This window comes from Clupea harengus, chromosome 21 (assembly GCF_900700415.2).
Source record: "Clupea harengus chromosome 21, Ch_v2.0.2, whole genome shotgun sequence".
NCBI lineage: Eukaryota > Metazoa > Chordata > Actinopteri > Clupeiformes > Clupeidae > Clupea > Clupea harengus.
The window spans coordinates 10,224,315-10,246,139 of record NC_045172.1 but is presented as its reverse complement, the minus strand read 5'-3'; the positions used below and the strand labels follow the sequence as shown (position 1 = coordinate 10,246,139).

At 41.0% G+C, this 21,825-nt stretch overlaps 3 long non-coding RNA genes across 7 annotated transcripts; all 3 read right to left on the bottom strand.

Moving 5' to 3' along the window:
• Positions 1-12,318: 12,318 nt before the first annotated feature.
• LOC122128606 lies at positions 12,319-12,702 on the bottom strand. Its single transcript, XR_006151487.1, has 3 exons — positions 12,663-12,702; positions 12,446-12,550; positions 12,319-12,360 (listed from the first exon to the last, which is right to left on the bottom strand). It is a non-coding gene; the product is annotated as an uncharacterized LOC122128606 (long non-coding RNA).
• LOC122128604 lies at positions 12,694-16,868 on the bottom strand. Of its 3 annotated transcripts, none has more exons than XR_006151481.1 (3): positions 16,826-16,868; positions 15,467-15,571; positions 12,694-12,737 (listed from the first exon to the last, which is right to left on the bottom strand). It is a non-coding gene; the product is annotated as an uncharacterized LOC122128604 (long non-coding RNA). The 3 variants fall into 3 exon arrangements; XR_006151482.1 differs by lacking the exon at positions 12,694-12,737 and adding an exon at positions 15,321-15,379; XR_006151483.1 differs by lacking the exon at positions 12,694-12,737 and adding an exon at positions 15,338-15,379 and having other exon boundaries at positions 15,470-15,571.
• LOC122128605 lies at positions 16,857-20,240 on the bottom strand. Of its 3 annotated transcripts, none has more exons than XR_006151484.1 (3): positions 20,198-20,240; positions 19,599-19,703; positions 16,857-16,900 (listed from the first exon to the last, which is right to left on the bottom strand). It is a non-coding gene; the product is annotated as an uncharacterized LOC122128605 (long non-coding RNA). The 3 variants fall into 3 exon arrangements; XR_006151485.1 differs by lacking the exon at positions 16,857-16,900 and adding an exon at positions 19,453-19,511; XR_006151486.1 differs by lacking the exon at positions 16,857-16,900 and adding an exon at positions 19,470-19,511 and having other exon boundaries at positions 19,602-19,703.
• Positions 20,241-21,825: the final 1,585 nt, after the last annotated feature.

Here is a 21,825-nt window from a genome sequence, read left to right as displayed (position 1 = left end):
CTAGGAGGATGCCAGATAATGATCTGGCCTGGGAAATCCATCTTGTGCAGTGTGAGAATATAACTCAAGCAATTTTAGGTAGAGGATATCAGTCATTTACTTCACTGTCAACCTGTACCCAGGAACCAACAGAGAGTTTTAACTGCTGGATCAACCGTTTCACAGAGAAACACAGGACCCTGGCTGTCTGTCGTACAGACATGCCAACTCTCGGGTCAAGTTTTATAATTGATACAGCTTCTAGAAATATGAATGAAAGATACCAACAGATGGACCTTAAGTCTGCCGGTAATCAGAGACTGGGGAGCATTTTTGACTTGGGGACAGAGAGCTGAAGCTAGTGTAGCACAACTTAATGACAATAAGATAGCTGCAGTGCAGGACGTATCCTCTCACAATAGTTATCAGGGAAGAAGGCAGGATACACCCACACATTTACATTGTCACATATGTGGGAAGTCAGGCCATTGGCCCAAGAATTGTAGAAATAGACATAGAAGCACAGACAAGTCTCAGCAGAGGGGCATGGACTCTGACACGACCTCTGAGATTTTAAATCTTCTCAGAAGTTTGGGTAAATCGAACATCACTGATCCATACCGCCAGGTGGCCTCCCTGGCTGCATCACATTCAGACATTAACTTTTACATAGAAAGCAGTTATTGGGGAAAGGTTAATCTGGTGTAAGATTTACAAAAGGCTTATCCTACTACTAAATGCATATCTTAAATAAGATGATAATTGCAGAATGTTCTTTCTCAAACAGGTCTTAGCCTGGCTGAATGTCTGACTTCACCAAATGATCCTGGAGCGCTGAAATAATTATGAAGAACAAAGAAAATATCAAAGGCCACCGGAATCTGGATACAAAAGGGGCTTTATGACATAATTCTGTAACTTGAACAGCCTGTTTCCTTTTCTCTAGGCATGAACATCTGTCTCCGGAGCAAGCGAATGAATGTGTGTGTGTCTGTGTGCCGGCCGGCTGTATGAATGAATTTACATGACTTTTCACTGACTTGTTTTCAGGGTAAACTGTTGGAATTGGAAATATTACTTTCCATTTCTTTCACAGGATCTGATGTGTCGATTATGCAATCAGAAACATTTGGCTTCCTGTCCTTAGGGAATGGACGACACCGGACGACATCGTTGGGCTTATCTATCGCAAATTAAACCTTTTGCATAAGATTAATTATTTTGTTAAGATCTCTTTCAGAAGCAAATCAGTTGACGGTCACCTGGACTCTACCACCGGCCCTCACAGTTGGAAGAACAAAACCGATAGAGCTCGCCACAGTGTCAAAAGGGGGAGGAGCACGACCATTGGAAACCCAAACAGCGCGCTAATTCAGCCATCCACATCCCAGACAGCGCTAATTCAATCACCATCAACTTCATCGACACCTTTCAACTCCAAGGAAGCACGGCAACACCTGAAACAATTTCCCACCCCCACCCAAGAACTTTGACGAAACAGCATATCGGAAAATTGCCGAAGGCGGAATTACCCCATATGGAGCAGGGCAAACAACTGAGACAAGCCAAGCGTCACACACACACACACCGTCACACACACACACACACACACGGACACACAAACACACAAACACACATACACGTTCCTACCCCCTCCCAAAACAGACAGTCACAGTCAACCATTGCTTTTAAACAAAGCAAGACACAATACACAGAGAAGACCACATGAGACTAAGAACTGAAACATCAAAACACAAACACACACACACAGACACTCACTTAACTGTATCAACTGTCAACCCACATTACAATAAAGTAATGCTACATGTCATGTACACCTCAGTAACCAGAAAGGAAATGTATTTCCCATAATCCGTTATCTTCTGTACTATTGTTTAATCCTAACATTTTTCATTTTTGTTTAAGTTCATCTTATAAGTCATCATGTGTAGTTATGTTTTTATGTGTTCCCGATGTTTGTAAATTCATGTTTCCGAATGGGTACCATGTACATAGTATGTATTTCTCTGCTTACATTTTTCGGCTCTCACGGCTGAGACAGGGCGGTTATTTTGAGATAACGTCGGTAAGGAATTTCCCCTTAAAACATCAGGGGTCCACCAAAATTGGCAAAAAGTGTGGGGTACCCTGATAGGAAAAGGTTTCGCCTTACCTCATGAGAGCATGTCACTTTTAGGAGAGAGAGAGAGAGAGAGAGAGAGAGAGAGAGAGAGAGAGAGAGAGAGAGAGAGAGAGAGAGAGAGAGAGAGAGAGAGAGAGAGAGAGAGAGAGAGAGAGAGAGAGAGACTGACTGTATTCACCCAGACTTAAGCAAGCGTTTACTCTGGTCTTACAACAAAGATTTATGTTCAAGACCTTAAGTCTTGAAAAGGGGGAATGAAGGGACTGGCATTTGAGAGTTTAAATAAATATATGCCATAGTCAATAATTCAATATATCTCAAGACCCAACTCTGCAGAGAGCACCTCCCTTCCTAACTGGCACCTTGACTAGTGCTTAACTTGCACTTCAGCAGTTACATTCCTGCACTTCTTTTTCCCTTCTAGGTCGTTTTTCTATTTCTTATGTAAAGTAGTATTTATTGTTACACCAGGTTTTTTATTGCTCTTAGCTTGACTGTTCTCTCCCTTGTACGTCGCTTTGGACAAAAGCGTCTGCTAAATGACTAAATGTAAATGTGAATGTACACGAACACTGCAAATGTAAGTGAATAAATAAATAAGCACTAAACTCAATCACGTTGATATAGCTATAGTGGAATAGAATGGACACATCTACATCCTGCAACGGTCCACCTCTGCACGTTGAAGTTAGATCTGCCTTTACTCGACGGTGCTCGCTTTCCGCTTTGACATGACTCGTTTACGAGTTGCTTTCGTGTAGATTCGGTCGATTCCGACTGCACACGTCACTACGGTTGCGTGCCCTTATAAGGAGCTGGCGGGGCGTGTATGTATGAGATTCAGGAGCACGAGAACGTGCTTTCAATTTAAGAAAACTCTTCCGGTGGAGCACAGCTCAGAACACTTCTGCTGCGTAGGAACACATTTTCAAGCGTTCATGAATTTGTCGGATGTCTTTTTCTTTTCTTTTTTAACTTTATTGCCCATGATGATCATTACAGGCATTTTTTTGCGGTACAACATCAATCATAAAATAAAAAGACACACCAAACAAAACAAAAACAGTCACCTTACGGTTGGGCTTTTAGTCATCACATACATTGGATACATACAGTAGGGTCATTTTACAGAGATACATCACACGTTAGGCAGATTGATATTCTTAATTCAGGTAGAGAATGACAGGTGTCCACCTTCGTACGAATATAGGTACTTTTAGCTGAAGGATAGCAGTCATATTTTCCATTGTATTGACCTGTCTGACTTTTTGTATCCATTGAGCTATTGTAGGAGGGCTATGCTTCATCCAGTTAATAGTGATAATTTTTTTAGCAATAATCAACAAAATATGTAACATATAGCACTGGTCCTTAGTAAACAATTCTTCCTGTGTTTTTTCCAGTAAAAAGAACAAAGGGTCCAGGGGAATATCAGTCCCAAAGATTTTTTCCAACTCTTCCTTGATGCCTTTCCAGTATGTCTGTATCACGGGACAATCCCAGAATATGTGGGTATGGTCCCCAACCATACCACAATTTCTCCAACATTTGTCAGTGGCATTATTTTTAAACATTGATACTTTCAGAGGAGTCCTAAAGAATCTTATCTTCACCTTCCAGTCAAATTCTTTCCACATCTGACTACCAACCCCCTTGTGACACGCAGTACAAATATCTTCCCATGTATCATCATCTATAGTTGTGTTAAGTTCCATTTCCCATTGTCCTTTAATGTGTAAAGTGTTATCTGATGTGTCTATCATCAACCTTTTATACATATGAGACACTTGGTGTTTGGTTAACACAGTTTGCTGAAAACTAAGTATGAAGTGGATCTCAATATTAATAGGGTGTCTTTTAATACTATCCCAGTCTGTGTGCTTTGTAATGTAGTGTCGTATCTGTAGATATCTATATAGGTCACTTGAGGGCAAGTCAAATTTGTCTTGGAGTTGTGAAAAAGATTTTAAAGTATTTCCATCAAATAATTGATTCATAATGTTTAGTCCCTTCTCAGCCCATCTTCTGTAGGTATTATCAACCAGAGATGGGAGAAACTCTATGTTTCCTAGTATGGGCATTGCCCTTGACAAGGCTACAGATCCCTTTAGTTGCTTTTGGACATTGTTCCAGACCTTTAGTGTGTTTTTGACCCATATGTTATCTATTTTGATTTTTTTCTGAGACTGCTTACTTAGAAATGGAAGAGTAGATATTGATATCCCTGGTAAAGAGTTATGTTCAATAGATACCCACCCAGTTTCCTCATCCTTGACCATTCACGCCATTATTGCTCTAAGCTGGGCTGCCCAGTAATACATTTTTAGATTAGGTAGACCCAGTCCTCCTTTCTCTTTGCTTATCATCAATATTTTCAGACGGATTCTGGGCCTCCTGTTTTGCCATATGAATTTAGATACAAGTTTTTCAAGCAGCTTAAATGTGGATTGTGGAACTAGAATAGGCAGAGATTGAAACAGGAAAAGGAGTCTCGGTAGGATATTCATTCTCACCGACTCTATCCGACCCAAAAGTGACAAGGGCAATACATCCCATCTGGTAAGATCTTGATTGATCTCTCTGACCAGTCTGCTTTAGTTTTCAGAATATAGTTGTGTTGGTTTTGGAGTGAGAATAACACCCAAATATCTAAATCCCTGCTTAGATCTCCTGAAAGAGACCAACTCATCTAATTGTAAAGGCCATTCACCACTTATCATCATGGCTTCAGATTTGTTTGCATTGATCTTATATCCTGACACAGCACTGTAATCATTTAAGCTATTTAGAAGTGCAGGAATAGAGACCATGGGGCGTTTTAAGAATAATAATATGTCATCTGCGAATAAAGGTAGTTTATGTTGAATCATTCCTTCGTCGGATATGCCTTGTATGAGGGGATTGGTTCTTATTAATTCTGCTAGAGGCTCAATGCTCAATGCGAATAGAGAAGGGGACATAGAATCTCCCTGGCGGGTACCACGCCCCAGGGGGAAGAAGTTGGAGCAATGACCGTTTACTCTGACTTTGGATCTAGGGTTTTTATAAAATATACCAATCCACTTGACAAATGTATTATTGAAGCCCATATATCTGAGGGTCTGCTGGAGAAAGGTCCAGTCAACCCTATCAAATGCCTTCTCAGCATCTAAGCTGAGAAGCATTGAAGGAGTATCCCTTTTGGCTGTACTTGCTTGTAAGTTCAGGGCTCTTCTGACATTATCAACGCCCTGGCGATTATTAATGAAACCGGTCTGATCTGGTTTAACAAGTTTATGTATGTAGTTTTGAATTCTCTTCGCTATAATTGAGGTAAGTATTTTAAGATCTACGCATAAGAGGCTGATTGGACGATAGGATGCACATTGGGTTGGGTCTTTATTATCCTTATGGATGACACTTATTATTGCTTCTGACCATGACCCAGGCGGATCCTCCTTTGTTAGTGCGTAGTTATAAACTTTGCATAAAACTGGGGTCAGCTCATTTACATATGTTTTGTAGTATTCTCCTGAAAAACCATCGAGACCTGGGGATCTATTGTTTTTAAGTTTTACGATATTTTCTCTGATTTCTTCTTCTGTAATTGGTAAAGACAGCATGTTTGCCTCTTCTGATGTTAATTTTGCCAGTTTAATTGATTTAAAAAATGACTCCATCCTCTCATTTTTATGGGGGTCTGCTTCCTCTTCATATAGCCTTCTATAGTATGAAGCAAAGGCCTCTGTAATATCTTTTGGTTGTGTTAATATCTTGTCACTGTCTGGGCCCTTTATTTTGTGTACTGTCCTGCTGGATTGAGCTTTACGCAGCTGGAAAGCCAGTAAGCGGCTTGCTCTGTTTCCCATTTCATAGTATTTTCTATTTATGAATCGCAATGCTCCCTCTGTTTGGTAGGTTAACAGATCATCCAGTTTTTTCCTAGTTTCTTTCAACGTTTGCAGTACTTCCTGCTTCTTGGATTGTTGATGCTCTGTCTCCAGTTTCTTAATTTCTCTCTCTAATGTATCCTGTTGAGCTAACCTTTGCTTTTTCAGCCTGGAAGAAATAGCGATAATGCTTCCCCTCATCACTGCTTTAGCCCCCTCCCATAAGATGGAGGGGGAGACAGTTCCGTTATCATTTATGTCAAAGTAATTTATTAAATCTTTGTGTATTTCTTCCTTAACTAATTCGTCATTGAGCAATGAGACATTGAGTCTCCAGTATTTGAATTGTTTAATTAGTCCTATATTTATCTTCAAGATGACTGGGGCATGATCTGATATAGTGATTGGCTCTATTTTACAAACACTGGCCCTGTATAGATCTGATCCAGACATCAGGAACATGTCCAGTCTAGAGTAACTGCCATGCACCTGTGACATGAAAGTAAAGTCCTTCTCCCTGGGATGCAAGTGGCGCCAAACATCCACCAAGCCCAGTTCACACATCATTGCCCGAAGAGTAGAGGACTTTCTAGATACAGAACCAGTTTCTGCTGGAAGCCTATCCATATTTTGTCTCAGGATGCAATTGAAATCCCCTCCTATTAATACAATCCCATCTGCTTTATCTGCTAATAACGTTGCTATATTCTTAAAGAAGTCAATACAGTCTTCGTTTGGGGCATATAAATTCAGCAGTGTTATTTTAATACTATCAATAGTCCCTCTTACCATAATATATCTACCTTCTTTATCATTAACTGTCTGTGTATGATTAAAGTATACTGATTTATTTAAAAGAATGGCCACTATCTTTTCCTCCCCCTCTCAAAAGAAGAACTGTAGACCTGATCCACCCATTCTCTTTTTAATTTTTGGTGTTCTATTTCTGACAAGTGGGTCTCTTGGATCATTGCTATTGAACAGTGTAATTTTTTAAGTTGACTCAATATCTTTTTTCTCTTGATTGGATTGCCCAAGCCCTTTACATTATAACTAATGCAATTCAAATATTGATATCCTGCATATTGTGTAAATGATGTGTTAGTATCCTTATATGACCAACTCGTTGTTTTCCTTAACATAGACCCAACCAAAAAGCAAGTTGCATAGAGTAACAGCCCGTCAGTAATCTCAAGGTGAAAATAAAAAAGGATGTCTTTTTCTTACGTTGTTTTTCCGAAGCCCGTAAGAAACATTTCAGAAGAAACTTCAGAGAATGAGGCCCAATGTTTCTCCAGTGGCAGCACCAACATTGGAGAGTTAAAGACAATTTCTAGATGATTTTAAGATTACCCCAAGGCCGCGATGGCAGTTGCATTTTGCAGTAAAGTTGCATTCAACACAAATACTCAATTAAATGGCTTTATGTCAGCTACAATTACTTGATAAATTAAGTGATATCAGCCCCACAGTTGAATAATTAGAGCTTTCAGCTGATACTTTTTCTTGTTTCTATTCAGTGACGGACGGTAACCTCATCAAGCCAATTCTGTAAGCTTTAATTCATTTAGCTGTATTCACTGCATTATTTCTGGTTTAAAAAAAAACGCAAATTTTCAAAGTGTTATTGTGGTCTTCCACTCTTTGCATTTAACCAATAAGCATCAGCCACCACTGCAGGCGCCACCCAGCAGTTTCAGGGCCATACACAAGTACCAAACTCGGAGTAGGCACTAATTTCTCTCCTAAAAATCGGCCTGAAAGAGGTCCTACTGTCAGGATTCGCAGGAGAGAACCCAAGAGCATGATACAAAAGGCAAAAGGGAACAGAATAATTTGGCTCTTATGAAATGAAAACAGGAACAAAACCAGGCAAGCAGAACAGAGCCCAGACCAACGCAGAATCCAGAACAGGGGTAGGAAACGCAAAAAGGAACAAAAACAAACAAGCAATAAATCACAAAGGTCAACAGGGAGTCACAACAGTCAAGAAGAAGCTTCGAACAAGCTGTGGTCAGGACAAACTGGGTACATGAACAGAACACGCACATGAAACTAGATGATCTAACAAGGACGCACAGACAGAGCCCGGTATGAATATGAGGGAATTTAACAATGACAGGAAGTTGACCAAACAAGGTGAGGGGCGGAGCAACACACACGGAAAACAAAACAAAAGTACATGTCAAAACCATCACAAAACTATCACATGGAACAAAATGGCCACCAAAGTCGCTAACATAGAAAGTCCCGGCTGGAACCCTGACACCTACAAAGTCAAAAAGTCAAAGTCAAAGTAGCTTTATTGTCAATTTCTTCACATGTCAAGACATACAAAGGAATCGATAGGACGTTTCCCACTCTCCCATGGTAAAACATATAAAGTGCACAGGCACAACAGATAAGATAAGACATTTCATAATACTAAGTAAACATACAGATTCACGTACAGCAGCATACGTTTCTGTAAAGTGAGGTTATGGTAGTGCAAAAAGGCAATTTGGTAATACCAGTTGTGCAGTCGAAACACGCACAAAGATGCCGCCCCAAAATGGCCCACTAATTCCTGCAGTGGAAAACCACCTACAAAGAAAGATTTGAGCTGTGTTCTATTTCACAGTGTAGAGAACTCACAGTGCTCCCTGTATTCATGTTCCCTGTCCTTCTAAACATATCAGCAGAAAAAAAATAACTAAGGGGAATTGTTACATGTAGAGAGTATAGCCAGTGATTCATCAACAATATATAATTCAAAATAATTTGTATCTTCTCCTTTTTCCAAGATGAGATTTAAAATATGCATATCTACAAACTAACCTTTTAGACATGAACACCAACCTCCAAATTTGGCTCTCACAGTGCTGGCGGCAACTTCCGGGATGCTGGTAAACAGCCATCAAAGAATACTTTAACACATTTTTTTGCCTTGAAGGTTCAGAGGACATTCTGAGTCTAGCCCTAGACTAGAGGGCCCTATTTGGGCCAGCAGAGGTGTGTGTGTTTCTGCATCAGGCTCCTCATCCTGTTGTATGGGATCAGAAATTGGGATTTGGAAGTCAGAATCTGCTTTGAAACTGTGTTTTAGTCAGTGACTGATTCTGAGCAATGATAAAAAAAACATTCACATATTTGCTAAACTAACAATTTTACAGAATTAGAAGATAATTTGGCAGAGACTCTCAAAATGTTTAGAAATGGTGCATTTATAGGAGAGAATTGTTTCTCTGTCATTTGTATTGGAAACGGTTTCAATTCTTTCACATGCCCTTATGCAATATCAGTTATATACTGTACATGCAACGATGTGTGTGTGTGTGTGTGTGTGTGTGTGTGTGTGTGTGTATAGATGGATTTAATTAAAGTCAAGTTCTGTCATAAACTGTTTTTTGCATGCTTCTTCTGTTCTTGTTCCTCGGGACTCCAGCTCATACCCCGGAAATCCGAATAAATGCACTTGAGGAGAGAGGAGCAAGGAAAGAAAGGAGCATCCTTCAATTCAATTGGAAAGTATGACGGTGGTGGAAGGTGGAAATTGGAAAGTGGAAATTTCCATCCCCTTCTTCACATCTGTCGGTCTACAATTTAATAGCGGTTTATGAACGAGCGGTATCAGCATACACACTATGTAAGTTTCATCAAGTCAAATCAAGAAAACATTTTCATGTGTAATTGTCATCAGATATAGGCTACTAACTTTAATTAAACATAGAATAGGCTGTTCTGTTGCCTACGGAATCGTGTTAAAATAATAATATATAAAAAAAATACCTAATACATTCATAAGGACAGCAAAATAGCATTTTTTTAGCAGGATTTGAGAATTCTCCGTGCTTTAGTGAATTTGAACAGCTGTAGGATGGTAGGCCTTCTATTGAGGGAAATATTGTCAGCAATTTCCACAGACTTCCACATAAAGTAGCCTAATTCAATCCAGAGTTTGTTTAAAATAATTGAAGCTTTTCCTTCTTAACATGCTGTTTTTAAAAGGTCGATTTAAATTAATAATATTTGCTGGTGTGCAACTATTTCTTTCTTTTGCACTATAATAACTTGTATTCTACTGTAGGCTACTCTATTTAGGTTGGAATTCATGTCATACATTTAGCCTAGTTTATGGATTTAAATGGAGACCTCAGCAGTCGAGATGTTAGCATTTGGCATAGCCTATAGACAAAGAGAATAGCCTATTATTGAGGCTACTAATTAATTAAATGTATCCTGTGTCAATCTTGGTACAAGTCTTTGCATCAAATGGTTATTTGTTAGCACTCCGATAAGAATTACATAGGCTACAGTAGAATTAATGTTTTGATTGATCTTAACGTCCTTAGAGCAGAGGGAGGGGCTAGGATGTAAGTAAGGAAGGAAGGGAGGATTAACATATAAGTGAAATGAGAGTCATCCCTGGTCACTCTAATCCAGGGGTTCTCAACCTTTTTTACTCCGAGGTCCAACTTTTCGTATTTGTAACAGTCTGGGCCCAACAGACACCCCGCTTATTTGAGCTAATCTATATTCCATTAATTAAATCTATAATCCATTCATTCTAATTAATAAGCGATTGTTGTGTCACAAAAAGCAACATCAGCACCTGCTACAGGTGGAAGCCTAGAAAATGAATACAAGAAAATCTAACTCTAGATATTGCATCAAAATTTGATTGTGCACCAGAAAACATAAAACCACACAGAGCATTTTAAGCACTGTTGGATTGGGTAGCCAATGTCGAAAGGGTCTTTTGTAATAGAAGTCCATTTTCTTTTCTTTTAAAATATTGCACCGGCTTTTCAGCGAGTGCTGGATGTCGCGTCTCTAAATGTCGCTTCAGCTTTGACGGTTTGAGCGCCTCCTTCGAGAGCGTTAAACCGCACTCAACATGCTGCGCTCTGGGCTCAACGTTGTCACCGCCGTTCACAAAACCAAATCTAATAAAATCAGGGTTGTATTTAGACTGAATGTTACTAACTTTCGGTAGTATGACACAATTGCTTTCATTCTTCCGCTTGAGAAACGTATCCATTTCCCGATAATATCGCCAAAGAGTAGAATATTCGCTTAGGACCCGAAGCTGCCCCATGGGGAAGATTGTGGTGTTGTGGGGATTTAATATCTCCGCAAGTTTTTATCCTACATACGTAAAAATAACACCCCCAGAAGCCTCGAAACAAAATAAATGAACACTTTTATGAGGAGAATATAACTGAAGTCTCGCACAGTTCAGTCTCTGAATGTGGAAGCATCTGCTAACGTGAACGAGAGATTCCCACTACCCATCCTGGATATGCACTTGGTCCCTAATGCTCTGGGACTAAAGACCCCGTGAAACGCATGAAAAGCTTTCACAGCACAACATTGTAAACTGTATTGCCAAGAGACACCAGTTAACACGATGTCAAGGTGCCATCAGCCGCAACTAGGCTGTTAGTGTTTGAATGCCTTTCAGGGAGATAGTAGGGACGGACATCGGTTTACCAATTACCACGCAAATTCACTTGAGATGTACATGTCAAACAGTACAGTAGAGATTATTGAAATGCCACAAGCAGTCACTACCAGTGCATCCCTACCAGTTCAACCATTTTACAAATTCAGACACAACTAGATGCTTTTAAATTGTAGAGTTGTTAAAGGCCTTGTTGCATGAAGCATATAGTAAAACCACTACAGGAAATACGTTAGGAAAGAGGCTTCATAGTCATCTCTACCACCAAAACAGGACGGCCTCAATTTGAAAAAGGCAAGATAACATTTGATTAAAAAAACAAATCTGTCCTTTATTGCAGTCAACATGTAGAGGCAAAAAGTCCAGACAGTGTCTCAGGTCATTGTGACCAGAGGAGCAGTCGAATCAGACTTCAGTCGTATGGGATACTACAGGGAGAAGAAACAAAAACATTTTAATTGCACATTTATTGGGTGAAATCCTACGATATGCCACTGCTCCAGGCAGAGCTGTTCAACTTCAAACAAACATTTGTGACTACAGATATAGATTTGTTAGAGACCTGCCAGGCTGCATTTTTAAACCATGCCAAACCACAACTCAAAGTTCCTAGACCCTTGCACTGCATCAGATTCCTTGTTAATACATTTTTAAGAGCAAACAGTTTGAACCATCCAAGTGGTTCCTTGTATAATCATAACTCCCTTACCAGTAGTTCCAGTTTGGGCATCCACAGCACCCTCACTTGCATCATCTTGCGATTACACAAATAGAAAGCGACACCGTCAAAAGGGGGGCGCAAACATTCAAAGTGTTCCATCAAAACAGACATGCACTGATGTCCTTACCGGTAGCTGCAGTGTGGTCAGATGTAGTTGGGGGATTTGGTGCTGGGGTGGTAGCCACAGCATCTTCACTTGCTCCATCTTAGGATAACAATACAAGTGAACATTTAACCAACACAATCAAGACTCAACAGAACCCATGAATATCGTTAAAAAGAAACCTCACCACCAGCTTCAGTATTGGCAGATGTGGTCTGGTTGTGGGGATCGGGTGTTGTGGCAACAACCACGTCATCACTTTGGCGGTCCACAGCATCTTCACTGGCGCCATCTTGGGATTCCACATGAGTGAGGGGGCCAAAGAGAAGCCAAAGGACACACTTACACATTTTATACAAAAACCAAACTTGCAGAAAACCACACAAAAACTAGAGAAACCCTACCAGTAACTTCAGAAGTTGTCTGGTTGTGTGGATTAGGTGCTGGGGTAGTAGCCACAGCATCTTCACTTGCACCACCTTAGGATAAACATACAAGAGTCAACATTTAACCAACACAATCAAGACTCAACAGAACCCATACATTTCACAAAAGAAAACCTCACCACCAGCTTCAGTATGGGCAGATGTGGTCTGGTTGTGGGGAACGGGTGTTGTGGCGACAACCACATCATCACTTTGGCGGTCAACTGCAGAGGCCTTAAAGTTCACATCTCTCTTCGGAAAACAGAATGCTGTTCAAAGGAAGACAAAACGAGTGACTATTTCACACAGAATTTCAAGATAAAAAGCAACTAACAGAAACAAGGGGAATACTTACCATTACAGACACAAGCAATGAGGACACACACAACCACCTTTGCAAATGACGCCATGTTTAACAATCAATAAACAACAAGGGAAGGGATAACTCCACGGAAACATTAACGCAGTCTTATAAAGGCACGACGCCCTCGTTCTCGTTTCAATAATAATCAGGGTCACGTGAGTTACAGGTGTGCATCGTTTAGTGAGGCAGCCTGGGCCCCGTTCGTCGTAAGGGCTGAAGTTAAGTTAATCAATTGTCCTTTTAGCCCGTTAACATTAGCGAGCTGATTGAGAACAGCAAATATCGGTTCGTCAACGGCTCATCCGCCTCCAAATCATGTGGTTAATTTCAACCAGGCTAAACTTATCAGGGCAATTGCGCGTGCACGTCCTACTTTAAAAAGCAGGAAAGGTTGATCACCAAAACAATGATTTTCTAACGGTATAATGGTTCTAAACTCAAAGGGCTCTTTTTTTCTCCGCTGGCGAGCAAGAGATGAACATGAACGCTTATGAAGAATACAAGACCATAATCATGGCAAAATTCAACACCGCCACCGCTGTGAGAGCAAGACAAGAGGCGGTGTGTTGGGATGTTTATAGGATGATATCTATGTATGAAAACATGATGGCAAGTGTGGACTGGTACAGAGGATACCGCTATTGGTTATTAACTGTAAGATTGCTAGTTCGATTCCCCTCACCTCCTACCTTGGTGTAGTTTTACATTTCCTTGTAAGTCGCTTTGAATAAAAGCGTCTGTTAAAACGACAATCTAAATGTATTAATAACAAATGTAATAAATTGAAGCAGTGAAAATAAATTGTGTGTATTTCTCTCTATTCTTATCATGAGTCCACCTTAATCATTTTCTACAATAATGATATGCTATGGTGTACTAATAAGACTGTCATATAATTATGAGTGCTTTGTTCTCCGCATCGCCAACACTACAAAAATGTACCACTCGCAAAAGAGCACAACACAGTCAATGTTCGACTGTGGTGTTTGCAATAAATGACTCGAGAAGGTCTTGTAAATTACTTATTCCTTGTCGGCTGAATCGGTAGCGCTCATACAAGAACTCATGATGGAATAATGGATCTTGGCGATCGCAAAGAACTCTCTCCCTACGCTAATCAAACTATCTAATATGGCTCCTTGGTCAATGGGATCCCTCCTTTTTCCGGGGTTGTGGCAAGCTTATCCAGCTACATATAAGTTAGCCTGCGCTGGAGCAGGTTAGTGCTAATTGATATGTTACTATGGTGATTTATCAAAAGTTGCTTCCACGAACCAAAAAGAGGGACCTTTATCTTAGCGAGCTACGACGAATACCCCCCAGGTCACTTGCTCCAGTGAGCTGTACGTTTTCAATGTCTCGCTGAGTGACCAGATGGATGCTGCTGAGTGCGAGTGTGTAATATGGACCAAACAAGCCAAATCTCCCCGGTCCCCCTTCATCACACTGTTCCCCCTCCTACATGTCAAACAGTACAGTAGAGATTTTTGAAATGCCACAAGCAGTTAACCATTATAGTGCATCACTACGAGTTCAACCATTTTACAAATTCAGACACAACTAGATGCTTTTAAATTGTAGAGTCGTTAAAAGGCCTTGTTGCATGAAGCATATAGTAAAACCACTACAGGAAATACGTTAGGAAAGAGGCTTCATAGTCATCTCTACCACCAAAACAGGACGGCCTCAATTTGAAAAAGGCAAGATAACATTTGATTAAAAAAACAAATCTGTCCTTTATTGCAGTCAACATGTAGAGGCAAAAAGTCCAGACAGTGACTCAGGTCATTGTGACCAGAGGAGCAGTCGAATCAGACTTCAGTCGTATGGGATACTACAGGGAGAAGAAACAAAAACATTTTAATTGCACATTTATTGGGTGAAATCCTACGATATGCCACTGCTCCAGGCAGAGCTGTTCAACTTCAAACAAACATTTGTGACTACAGATATAGATTTGTTAGAGACCTGCCAGGCTGCATTTTTAAACCATGCCAAACCACAACTCAAAGTTCCTAGACCCTTGCACTGCATCAGATTCCTTGTTAATACATTTTTAAGAGCAAACAGTTTGAACCATCCAAGTGGTTCCTTGTATAATCATAACTCCCTTACCAGTAGTTCCAGTTTGGGCATCCACAGCACCCTCACTTGCATCATCTTGCGATTACACAAATAGAAAGCGACACTGTCAAAAGGGGGGCGCAAACATTCAAAGTGTTCCATCAAAACAGACATGCACTGATGTCCTTACCGGTAGCTGCAGTGTGGTCAGATGTAGTTGGGGGATTTGGTGCTGGGGTGGTAGCCACAGCATCTTCACTTGCTCCATCTTAGGATAACAATACAAAAGTGAACATTTAACCAACACAATCAAGACTCAACAGAACCCATGAATATCGTTAAAAAGAAACCTCACCACCAGCTTCAGTATTGGCAGATGTGGTGTGGTTGTGGGGATCGGGTGTTGTGGCAACAACCACGTCATCACTTTGGCGGTCCACAGCGTCTTCACTGGCTCCATCTTGGGATTCCACATGAGTGAGGGGGCCAAAGAGAAGCCAAAGGACACACTTACACATTTTATACAAAAACCAAACTTGCAGAAAACCACACAAAAACTAAAGAGAAACCCTACCAGTAACTTCAGAAGTTGTCTGGTTGTGTGGATTAGGTGCTGGGGTAGTAGCCACAGCATCTTCACTTGCACCACCTTAGGATAAACATACAAGAGTCAACATTTAACCAACACAATCAAGACTCAACAGAACCCATACATTTCGCAAAAGAAAACCTCACCACCAGCTTCAGTATGGGCAGATGTGGTCTGGTTGTGGGGATCGGGTGTTGTGGCGACAACCACATCATCACTTTGGCGGTCCACAGCATCTTCACTGGCTCCATCTTGGGATTCCACATGAGTGAGGGGGCCAAAGAGAAGCCAAAGGACACACTTACACATTTTATACAAAAACCAAACTTGCAGAAAACCACACAAAAACTAAAGAGAAACCTTACCAGTAACTTCAGAAGTTGTCTGGTTGTGTGGATTAGGTGCTGGGGTAGTAGCCACAGCATCTTCACTTGCACCACCTTAGGATAAACATACAAGAGTCAACATTTAACCAACACAATCAAGACTCAACAGAACCCATACATTTCGCAAAAGAAAACCTCACCACCAGCTTCAGTATGGGCAGATGTGGTCTGGTTGTGGGGATCGGGTGTTGTGGCGACAACCACATCATCACTTTGGCGGTCCACAGCATCTTCACTGGCTCCATCTTGGGATTCCACATGAGTGAGGGGGCCAAAGAGAAGCCAAAGGACACACTTACACATTTTATACAAAAACCAAACTTGCAGAAAACCACACAAAAACTAAAGAGAAACCCTACCAGTAACTTCAGAAGTTGTCTGGTTGTGTGGATTAGGTGCTGGGGTAGTAGCCACAGCATCTTCACTTGCACCACCTTAGGATAAACATACAAGAGTCAACATTTAACCAACACAATCAAGACTCAACAGAACCCATACATTTCGCAAAAGAAAACCTCACCACCAGCTTCAGTATGGGCAGATGTGGTCTGGTTGTGGGGATCGGGTGTTGTGGCGACAACCACATCATCACTTTGGCGGTCCACAGCATCTTCACTGGCTCCATCTTGGGATTCCACATGAGTGAGGGGGCCAAAGAGAAGCCAAAGGACACACTTACACATTTTATACAAAAAACAAACTTGCAGAGAACCACACAAAAACTAAAGAGAAACCCTACCAGTAACTTCAGAAGTTGTCTGGTTGTGTGGATTAGGTGCTGGGGTAGTAGCCACAGCATCTTCACTTGCACCACCTTAGGATAAAACATACAAGAGTCAACATTTAACCAACACAATCAAGACTCAACAGAACCCATACATTTCACAAAAGAAAACCTCACCACCAGCTTCAGTATGGGCAGATGTGGTCTGGTTGTGGGGAACGGGTGTTGTGGCGACAACCACATCATCACTTTGGCGGTCAACTGCAGAGGCCTTAAAGTTCACATCTCTCTTCGGAAAACAGAATGCTGTTCAAAGGAAGACAAAACGAGTGACTATTTCACACAGAATTTCAAGATAAAAAGCAACTAACAGAAACAAGGGGAATACTTACCATTACAGACACAAGCAATGAGGACACACACAACCACCTTTGCAAATGACGCCATGTTTAACAATCAATAAACAACAAGGGAAGGGATAACTCCACGGAAACATTAACGCAGTCTTATAAAGGCACGACGCCCTCGTTCTCGTTTCAATAATAATCAGGGTCACGTGAGTTACAGGTGTGCATCGTTTAGTGAGGCAGCCTGGGCCCCGTTCGTCGTAAGGGCTGAAGTTAAGTTAATCAATTGTCCTTTTAGCCCGTTAACATTAGCGAGCTGATTGAGAACAGCAAATATCGGTTCGTCAACGGCTCATCCGCCTCCAAATCATGTGGTTAATTTCAACCAGGCTAAACTTATCAGGGCAATTGCGCGTGCACGTCCTACTTTAAAAAGCAGGAAAGGTTGATCACCAAAACAATGATTTTCTAACGGTATAATGGTTCTAAACTCAAAGGGCTCTTTTTTTCTCCGCTGGCGAGCAAGAGATGAACATGAACGCTTATGAAGAATACAAGACCATAATCATGGCAAAATTCAACACCGCCACCGCTGTGAGAGCAAGACAAGAGGCGGTGTGTTGGGATGTTTATAGGATGATATCTATGTATGAAAACATGATGGCAAGTGTGGACTGGTACAGAGGATACCGCTATTGGTTATTAACTGTAAGATTGCTAGTTCGATTCCCCTCACCTCCTACCTTGGTGTAGTTTTACATTTCCTTGTAAGTCGCTTTGAATAAAAGCGTCTGTTAAAACGACAATCTAAATGTATTAATAACAAATGTAATAAATTGAAGCAGTGAAAATAAATTGTGTGTATTTCTCTCTATTCTTATCATGAGTCCACCTTAATCATTTTCTACAATAATGATATACTATGGTGTACTAATAAGACTGTCATATAATTATGAGTGCTTTGTTCTCCGCATCGCCGACACTACAAAAATGTACCACTCGCAAAAAAGCACAACACAGTCAATGTTCGAAATTGTAAATTAATTATTCCTTGTCGGCTGAATCGGTAGCGCTCATACAAGAACTCATGATGGAATAATGGATCTTGGCGATCGCAAAGAACTCTCTCCCTACGCTAATCAAACTATCTAATATGGCTCCTTGGTCAATGGGATCCCTCCTTTTTCCGGGGTTGTGGCAAGCTTATCCAGCTACATATAAGTTAGCCTGCGCTGGAGCAGGTTAGTGCTAATTGATATGTTACTATGGTGATTTATCAAAAGTTGCTTCCACGAACCAAAAAGAGGGACCTTTATCTTAGCGAGCTACGACGAATACCCCCCAGGTCACTTGCTCCAGTGAGCTGTACGTTTTCAATGTCTCGCTGAGTGACCAGATGGATGCTGCTGAGTGCGAGTGTGTAATATGGACCAAACAAGCCAAATCTCCCCGGTCCCCCTTCATCACACTGTTCCCCCTCCTACATGTCAAACAGTACAGTAGAGATTTTTGAAATGCCACAAGCAGTTAACCATTATAGTGCATCACTACGAGTTCAACCATTTTACAAATTCAGACACAACTAGATGCTTTTAAATTGTAGAGTCGTTAAAAGGCCTTGTTGCATGAAGCATATAGTAAAACCACTACAGGAAATACGTTAGGAAAGAGGCTTCATAGTCATCTCTACCACCAAAACAGGACGGCCTCAATTTGAAAAAGGCAAGATAACATTTGATTAAAAAAACAAATCTGTCCTTTATTGCAGTCAACATGTAGAGGCAAAAAGTCCAGACAGTGACTCAGGTCATTGTGACCAGAGGAGCAGTCGAATCAGACTTCAGTCGTATGGGATACTACAGGGAGAAGAAACAAAAACATTTTAATTGCACATTTATTGGGTGAAATCCTACGATATGCCACTGCTCCAGGCAGAGCTGTTCAACTTCAAACAAACATTTGTGACTACAGATATAGATTTGTTAGAGACCTGCCAGGCTGCATTTTTAAACCATGCCAAACCACAACTCAAAGTTCCTAGACCCTTGCACTGCATCAGATTCCTTGTTAATACATTTTTAAGAGCAAACAGTTTGAACCATCCAAGTGGTTCCTTGTATAATCATAACTCCCTTACCAGTAGTTCCAGTTTGGGCATCCACAGCACCCTCACTTGCATCATCTTGCGATTACACAAATAGAAAGCGACACTGTCAAAAGGGGGGCGCAAACATTCAAAGTGTTCCATCAAAACAGACATGCACTGATGTCCTTACCGGTAGCTGCAGTGTGGTCAGATGTAGTTGGGGGATTTGGTGCTGGGGTGGTAGCCACAGCATCTTCACTTGCTCCATCTTAGGATAACAATACAAAAGTGAACATTTAACCAACACAATCAAGACTCAACAGAACCCATGAATATCGTTAAAAAGAAACCTCACCACCAGCTTCAGTATTGGCAGATGTGGTGTGGTTGTGGGGATCGGGTGTTGTGGCAACAACCACGTCATCACTTTGGCGGTCCACAGCGTCTTCACTGGCTCCATCTTGGGATTCCACATGAGTGAGGGGGCCAAAGAGAAGCCAAAGGACACACTTACACATTTTATACAAAAACCAAACTTGCAGAAAACCACACAAAAACTAAAGAGAAACCCTACCAGTAACTTCAGAAGTTGTCTGGTTGTGTGGATTAGGTGCTGGGGTAGTAGCCACAGCATCTTCACTTGCACCACCTTAGGATAAACATACAAGAGTCAACATTTAACCAACACAATCAAGACTCAACAGAACCCATACATTTCGCAAAAGAAAACCTCACCACCAGCTTCAGTATGGGCAGATGTGGTCTGGTTGTGGGGATCGGGTGTTGTGGCAACAACCACATCATCACTTTGGCGGTCCACAGCATCTTCACTGGCTCCATCTTGGGATTCCACATGAGTGAGGGGGCCAAAGAGAAGCCAAAGGACACACTTACACATTTTATACAAAAACCAAACTTGCAGAGAACCACACAAAAACTAAAGAGAAACCCTACCAGTAACTTCAGAAGTTGTCTGGTTGTGTGGATTAGGTGCTGGGGTAGTAGCCACAGCATCTTCACTTGCACCACCTTAGGATAAAACATACAAGAGTCAACATTTAACCAACACAATCAAGACTCAACAGAACCCATACATTTCACAAAAGAAAACCTCACCACCAGCTTCAGTATGGGCAGATGTGGTCTGGTTGTGGGGAACGGGTGTTGTGGCGACAACCACATCATCACTTTGGCGGTCAACTGCAGAGGCCTTAAAGTTCACATCTCTCTTCGGAAAACAGAATGCTGTTCAAAGGAAGACAAAACGAGTGACTATTTCACACAGAATTTCAAGATAAAAAGCAACTAACAGAAACAAGGGGAATACTTACCATTACAGACACAAGCAATGAGGACACACACAACCACCTTTGCAAATGACGCCATGTTTAACAATCAATAAACAACAAGGGAAGGGATAACTCCACGGAAACATTAACGCAGTCTTATAAAGGCACGACGCCCTCGTTCTCGTTTCAATAATAATCAGGGTCACGTGAGTTACAGGTGTGCATCGTTTAGTGAGGCAGCCTGTTGTCTCCGCACTGACAGGGAAGCATAGCCTAATGAGGGCATGGTTTCGCTTATTATCTTCTTTATTCTTTATTATCCTTAAGCAGCTCCATCACCATCAATTCAGCTTCATTTTCAGTCAAAGACTGTTTGGCATCTGTCGGCAATGACCGCTTAAGAGGTTTCTGTTGTTGCCTGAAATGTGTATTGGATAAGTCATTATTTATTGTAGGATATCCGAAACGACGAGACTGATTTGAACTTTAATGCTAAAACTATTCACTTAGTCTACTCTGACTATGACTGTGCCATGAATTATTGGTCTATTTTAGTCACTATACTAAAAATATTTGCTGGCATGTGTTGCCTGTCTCGCATCTCGCGGAGGTTCGCTTTTACTATGTCTTAAAATGCTTTTTCATGTAGGAATGAAGACACGCGGAACTTTGCTGTGATTGTTTTTAATCTGACATTGTTACGGATTTCATTTGTGAAAGAGACTATTTACTCAGTGACCAGATTTTCTGATTTGCAAACTAACTAATTGTTGCCACCATGAACATGTCGGGTAACGACCCACCGATGCAGTCTAAAGTCAAAAACAGGCCTTAAGAGTCAAAAGCATTTGCTGAGCGCCTCAACTTGATGACACTGTAAAGTTCGAACAAGATTGGATATTATTTTCATGATTTGTCTGTTATGCCTTTTTATATATTTGATATTGTGTTTAAAAAAATCAAATTTCAATCGTAAATTGTATTAATATTGTTTCTAACTAAAGTTCGTGGGGAAAAAAAATCTGAAACATTTTCGCGGCCCACTGGAAGGTGCTCCGCTGCCCATGAGTTGAGAAACACTGCTCTAATCCTCCCCAGTAGGCCTACTAAATTATATATGTTAAAGTAACACTATGCAACAATTTGACACTTTGAGGTATCATTTTATAGGCAACTAGTTTTGGTACCATCCTCAAATTCATTTCGATGGCATATGGTCATGTGAAGGACAGATAAACACCTATTTCCTCCCCACTAGCCATCCAAGATATGCCCTGTGTAGTTTTCTGTAAC